At 45.6% G+C, this 7,297-nt stretch overlaps 1 non-coding gene across 1 annotated transcript; it reads left to right on the top strand.

Annotated features, from left to right (window-relative positions):
- The first annotated feature begins 726 nt into the window (after positions 1-726).
- On the top strand, positions 727-801 carry Trnas-cga (transfer RNA serine (anticodon CGA)). The gene has a single exon. It is a non-coding gene; the product is annotated as a tRNA-Ser (tRNA).
- The last annotated feature ends 6,496 nt before the right edge of the window (positions 802-7,297 follow it).

The following is a 7,297-nucleotide window of genomic DNA, read 5'->3' as shown; positions in this document are numbered from 1 at the left end:
GTAACACATCACATAAAGACAGCCTATCACTCAGTATTAGTTAATGGTAGCCATAACCATAACACGACCAGTCGTAAATTTTCGGAGTAAATAACTGCTCTACGTTAAGTTCTATACGTGGTTCCACATGACAAAGTTCGAAACAAAACAACAACATTAAATTACATAAAACCCATGAAACCCATACATATGACAAGGTATATATAGAAAATTTTGTCTATTTTTCATATATGTAAATACTGTCTTTAAAAACTGAAATTTATTTCTGTACCAGTAGTAAGAAGTATTTCTCCTGTTAATAGAAGGTAACAAAAACCCACTGACAATGGTGAATCCTCAGTGAAACATGTCTGGAGGATAAAAAAAAAAGGAAAAATTGAGTTTTGCTTAAGGCGGACCCTCTCCAAAAACAAATCTGTTTGGAAGCAAATACGGACAGATGAGCTTCAACCTCAAGATGAAAATTTAGATAGGTTACTAATGTGAAATTAAAATAACACAAAACTAATTTTACACCTCAGCACAGATTTTACATGCAAAAATCTTTTTATTTGCTTTTGTGCTACAGCATGGTATTCCCAGATGACAAGGGCGGCACTTTGCACCGTATTTCTCCGTGCTATGTCACTTTATAAACTACGTTTTCGCCTCCTGCTTCTGTAAAGTTTGGAAGGTAGGAGACGAGGTACTGGCAGAAGTAAAGCTGTGGGGATGGGGCGTGAGTCGTGCTTGGATAGCTCAGTTGGTAGAGCACTTGCCCGCGAAAGGCAAAGGTCCCGAGTTCGAGTCTCGGTCCGGCACACAGTTTTAATCTGCCAGGAAGTTTCGAGCCGCCGCATGCATACCGATACTGGGATTAAAAAAAGTTCGCATCTAAAAAAAAAAAAAAAAAAAAACTTAAGAAAGCACAGGTTTGTGAAGTATGAAACTTATGTAAATTGCGAGCATTAAAAAAGTTTCTTAAAAAGGCGTTGTTCGGTTTCTTTTACAATAAAATTTTCTGACTATATAAAAAACAGCGAATTTTAATGCAAAGGTACTGGAGGAAAAAGCAAACAAACGCTTTCCATGGGCCCAAAAAATCCTAACACCGGACCTGAGTCTTGGTAGAGAAACAACGTTCAATCTCATTTGTTTCAGTATTTTGTATGTCAGGTATCCCCTGATCGTTTTGACTTTTATGTCTGTCATACTCGTACATAATAGCTGCATTCGAGACAAATGGTCGCTAAATATTGATGTGATTAACGTAGCATTAGAGGTAAAATTCACGCACCTCGAGGCACTGTGACGGTGGGAGCTGGCGCAGTCAGAGCTGCGAGGCGCTGTCACGACCAGAAAGACGTCCCCCCCCCCCCCCCCCGCTCCCCCTGCCGGTAGAAAGCACTCTGCTCCGAACGAAAGAAGTCGGCGGAGCGAGCAGACCGCCGGCGCCGTAGCGCCCTCACCCGCGGCTGCGGGAGAATGAAGACGACGCTGGGCCACAGGACAGCCACCACCCCGCTTCATCAGTTTTCAGTTACTCCGGACAGAAGCAGAAAAATGGCAAGACAGCGAGAAATCGTCTCCCACCCTTTTCTTGGAATGTTGTCGCTTCAAAAGAGACTGTACGGCAGGATAAATTCAAAATTTAATAGCAACTCACACACCAATTATCCCTTTTCTCCCGTCTCACTGCACGTGCGCCCCGAAGTTCCGATCTCCCTCCACCCTTATACATCCTGTACACTGCTGATACTCTGTAAACCCCATTTCTGTGTCTATCTGTTCCAGCACGCTGGAGTCATTGCTGTATTCTTCATACCATTCACCTAAAACCCCAACGAAATCCTCAACTCAGTTTCAGCTAGCTTGACCTACTGGTGCAAACTGCAAGTCCTCAAGATCGAAGTCTGCAAGATACAGAAATCAACCGCCAGTGTACGACAATGAGACGAAATGACAGTTGAGGGGTTAAAAAGAGCTCGTGCATCTGAAAGAAGAGACAGACGTAAAATGGAAAACTATTTCTATGCACAATGCTTTTATACACCAAGTTCCTACTGACGTCGCGCCGTAACGCGCAGTGTATGTCTGCTGTTAGCAAAATGACTCTGAACACTATGGGACTTAACTGCTGAGGTCATCAGTCCCCTACAACTTAGAACTACTTAAACCTACCTAACCTAAGGACATTACACACATCCATGCCCGAGGCAGGATTCGAACCTGAGACCGTAGCGGTCGCGCGGTTCCGGACTGTAGTGCCCAGAACCGCTCGACCACACCGGCCGGCTGCTATTAGCATCGAGGCAGCTGGAACGATATGTGACCGCTAAAGTCTTCGGATCATGGTTGTTCAGGAATGCAACGGCACACGGTGCCAGTCTATTCCAAGCAGTTTCAAAGTGTCCGCTTCTAGCACCACAGATTATACATACCTAGGAAGCGGGCAGTCAGTAGCTCTAGGCTATGCGAGAAATTTGTTAAATGACCCTTTTAATAATCGACACTAATTTGGCAACAAATATCGGCAGTTTATAGCACAGGGTGGGCTCGTGAGTATCTGTCCAAAATATGACTGCGCGAGAGTAAAGTTACCTTTCGGATTTAAGTCGCAGGGACTTTTGTATGTTTCTTTTCCCCCAAACTATGGCCGCGGATTTCTGCGCTGCAAACTAAGACAAAGACAATCTCCAAGTAACCTCTCAGCTCAGAATTATGTCTGCGCACTCTAAATTTTTTGAGTTATGTCCCACTGCAAGAAAATTCTGAAAGTTGGAAACTTAAGCTTCCGCACCGAACTGTACAAAGTTCAACACTGTGGCGTTCCAGACACCCAAAGACTTTCTCAGTGACTTCTGCTTACCTTTGTGACTGAAATAACACGCGAATGTCACTCAGGAAACCACGGGTTCACATACTGTCCGTTCCTCTGCACGTCCAGACCGTGTAGAACCACGTCCCCTTTATGTCTCCAGATCCATTAGATTTGCTATCGAAAAATAAAGATGAAAACTTCATCTCACAACCTACATTAAAGCTACTGGGCCCGCTGTGAGTCTGCTTCAAAACCGCATCTACCCACACCAAACACAGCGCTTTTCGCACTTACTGTTCGAGCAATCGTTTGCGTGGGGAGTTCAGTAAGTAATGTAACCCATTCTTCTCTTGCTCAATTTGCACTGAAAAAATGAGAAATTTGTTGTGGGTCATCGTGAAATATCCCAGCATCACCTTCTATAGTTTCACGAAGTTTCGATAGGTGGCAGCCCTTCACGTAGCCTTGAAACTCTGTGTTGTAGGTGCGCTCCAAGCAGAAAGCTGTCATTGAATTGCTTTTGGCGGTAAACCAGAGCATCGCAGATTTTCGTAGGCTCTTGCAGGCTGTCTACGGGGACCCGGCAGTGAACAAAAGCACGGTGAGTCGTTGGGAGAGGCGTCTGTCACCATCTAAATACGGCGGCGCAAAGGTGTCCGGTGTCCCGGCTGCCGGCCGGCCGCACGCAGCTGTGGCCCCTGCAATGCTGGAACGTGCGGACACTCTCGTTCTAGGGGATCGAGGGATCACAATGTGACACACGAGTAGAGGGTTCCTCGCCGCGTAACAGAAGACCATAAAGAGCAATGAATTACCGTCTGTGCGGAATCGCTTGCACGTTACGAGGCTTACCGTGACAATTTTTTGGGTTCATTACTTTAAACTAAAAACAAAACGGCAATCCGAGTAGTCGCGCAACACCACGTTAAAAATGGCGCCCTCGGCCGATAAAGCCATGGCGACGGACTTCTGGTACTCTGAAGGAATTATTCTGTTTGATGTCCTCCCTTACGGTACAACGATAAACTCTTGAAGTATCTTGCGCTACCCTCAGGATTTGAAGAAACGACTTCAGAGTGCTTGTCGCCACAAGACTGCAGACGAACTTCTTCTCCCTGACATCGCAAGGGCCCACCCGAGGGTAGCTCTCAAAACCGAGGGTAGCTCTCAAAACTTGACTGGACTGTTGTTCAGCATCCACCGTACAGAACGGATCTCACGCCTCTCGAGCTCCACCGGTTTGCCCCAAAGAAGAATGCTCCCCACGGGAAGTGGGGAGGCTGCTGATCCAGCGAGGCGTTGACTGCTGAGCCGCCCAGTACCATGCGGGCAGACAGGCCCTCCCATTAGAGTTGCGTAAGGTCGTCGCATCGAACGGAAATTATGTATAAAAATAGGGTTTCGTAGCCAAAATAGTGAGGAGGCATTTGTGGAAGTGAAATCCTGAATAAAACTAACCTGATTTCGGAAAGATATGTGTTGCATTACTTATTGAACGTTTCTGGTATTGAATTTCTCTTACCATAAGCTGCTGTGCTTTGATTAATGTAAAAGATATCATTAAAGCGAAGCACGAGCCTATTCATTTCGAAAGGATATTATCTCGTGTGTCTATTGCCAATGACCACACAATGTTTGGCTAGTTCCTACAGAATATGTAACTTAATTGTGTTTAAGACTTGAAATGAAATTAATTCTTACAAACAGGTATAGCTCAGACTCTTTAGATGTAGTCAGCTTTTGTATTACTATTCACTATAGTATCTTATTTTGAATTTTTGTTAGTGTAATCTAAAGTCAAAAGGAGCAGCTATTACCATGTAAGACAGGTATCGTAGCTCCCATAATCATAACGTAGCACAAGAGAGCATATACAGGGTGTTACAAAAAGGTACGGCCAAACTTTCAGGAAACATTCCTCACACACAAAGAAAGAAAATATGTTATGTGGACTTCTGTCCGGAAACGCTTACTTTCCATGTTAGAGCTCATTTTATTACTTCTCTTCAAATCACAGTAACCATGGAATGGAAACACACAGCAACAGAACGTACCAGCGTGACTTCAAACACTTTGTTACAGGAAATGTTCAAAATGTCCTCCGTTAGCGAGGGTAAATGCATCCACCCTCCGTCGCATGGAATCCCTGATGCGCTGATGCAGCCCTGGAGAATGGCGTATTGCATCACAGCCGTCCACAATACGAGCACGAAGAGTCTCTACATTTGATACCGGGGTTGCGTAGACAAGAGCTTTCAAATGCCCCCATAAATGAAAGTCTAGAGGGTTGAGGTCAGCAGAGCGTGGAGGCCATGCAATTGGTCCTCCTCTACCAATCCATCGGTCACCGAATCTGTTGTTGAGAAGCGTACGAACACTTCGACTGAAATGTGCAGGAGCTCCATCGCGCATTAACCACATTTTGTGTCGTACTTGTAAAGGCACATGTTCTAGCAGCACAGGTAGAGTATCCCGTATGAAATCATGATAACGTGCTCCATTGACCGTAGGTGGACGAAACTAAAATGAGCTCTAACATGGAAATTAAGCGTTTCCGGACACGTGTCCGCATAACATCTTTTCTTTATTTGTGTGTGAGGAATGTTTCCTGAAAGTTTGGCCGTACCTTTTTGTAGCACCCTGTATACAGGGTGAACATTAATGAAACCGACATGCTGTAAGGGTGGATCCCCGACTGAAAATGGAGGAAAAAAGGGTCTATGAACGTCTGTCCGGAAATGCATCGTTGCCACAGTAGAAGGCGCTGAGAAATGAAAGTTCCTCTGATCGAGTGCCGCGTGCTACTTGTGTGTTGGAAGCTGTGTGATTGACGCAGCCTACTGTGAGCAGCAGAATGGTCCGGTATTCATGTTGGCAACAAGTAGAGAGGGTGTTTGTGTGCAGCCAAGTAGATGCAAACGGTCAACAGGCATCATGGTTCTCCATATCTGTAAGACAGTACGCCGCCTCCCTGGAAATTCATCTGTCTGAAAGAACCCATGATCACCCAAACTCGGAGAAAGGCTTGGAATGTTTTGTGATGTGGTTGGAGTCTCTGAGGGTTTTGGTACAGCCCTGCTGCCTTTCGACCGTTTCCATCTGCTTGGCCGCACACAGTAATCGTCTCGGCTCGTTCTCGGCACGTACACCCGACCATTTTGCTGCTTACATCATGCTGCGTCAATAACACACACAGCCTGGAACACACAAGGAACACGTGGCATTTGGTCAGAGAAACTTCCACCCGTCAGCGCCAACTATTGTGGCGACGATGCATTTCCGGACACTTGTTCGTGGTAGCTGTTCTCCATTTCCAGTCAGCAGTTCGTCCCTGCAGTTTGTCGCACCTGTATCAACAATGCAGGAAGTAACCTGTCGCGCCGACAGAGCAAGTGTTCGTACACACAGTGCGTGGTGACCAGCGAGAGTCAGTTCCGTGCGGACCGCTGTTCTGACGGCTGTTGGGGCCGTTTCGCGGACCGATGTCTCGGCCTGTCACGTGGGGGCATTGTTCCACTGCCTACTGGTTGCTGCTACCGCTATGACGTCACGTGGTACAAGTGGGGTCGAGCGGGCGAAGGTCACGCGCTGCAGGCTCGACAGTTCGAGATGCCTAGCGCGCAATTTCGTGTGAGTTTGCTGGTGCGTGGTACATTATTGAAGCAGTCTTTATATCGAGTCTAGTTGCTATTTCGTAGTCATTACCGCGTTCAAAAATGTTGCTTCTAAAATTCCATGCGTACTTTATCACTGTTTTGCAACAGACGTCGTGCTTTAAAACACATGGTAGCTTGCTGCAAGCGAAGGGATAAACATAATGTGACCCATGCGAGAACATTTCATTCCAGAACGTCTGTCAGTTCGGAGAGTGCCTAAATCAGAGGCCGTAGCATCGCAGAAAACACCTAAATGGCACGGAGACAATCTTCAGCCTACAGCATCGTGTTCTAGTACTACACAAGATAGATACTAGTTAAGATTAGTTTATTGGGAACGAAACACCATAAATATAATTCACGAACATTTTGGTCACTCAAACTGTGGACTGTTTCTCGTCTCTCTTAATAACACTACTTACGCAAACAAAGAGCATATGTTTAAAATAATTTATCTTTGATTCTAGTTCATAACTTCAGAAAGGGCGTCGATGTTACACGAGATCCGAGCAGAAGAGTGCTGCGGGTACGTTAAAATCGCTTTCTCCGATGGATCAACAACAGAGCCGATCGTCGATCCTGAGCTGTTAAAAAAGGAAAAAGAATTTAACGACGCTTTCTAAAAGTAAGAGAATACATCTAGGAAAAAGAAACTGCGCTTCTGGGGACGACGGAGCACCAGTAGTGCGGCACTGAAAGGCGAAGACGTGGCAGTTTTGTCGCAGTGTTCCACGTCAGGCGAAATTCGGAGATTAGGCACGTTCTACAACAATCTTAAGGCTTTCAAAGTGAAGAACAGAATGCGTCTTTCAATACTAACTGACGTCAATCAACTACCTTT

This window comes from Schistocerca serialis, chromosome 6 (genome assembly GCF_023864345.2).
Source record: "Schistocerca serialis cubense isolate TAMUIC-IGC-003099 chromosome 6, iqSchSeri2.2, whole genome shotgun sequence".
Classification (NCBI taxonomy): domain Eukaryota; kingdom Metazoa; phylum Arthropoda; class Insecta; order Orthoptera; family Acrididae; genus Schistocerca; species Schistocerca serialis.
The sequence above is the reverse complement of the archived record's forward strand: the minus strand, read 5'-3'. Positions and strand labels throughout refer to the sequence as shown.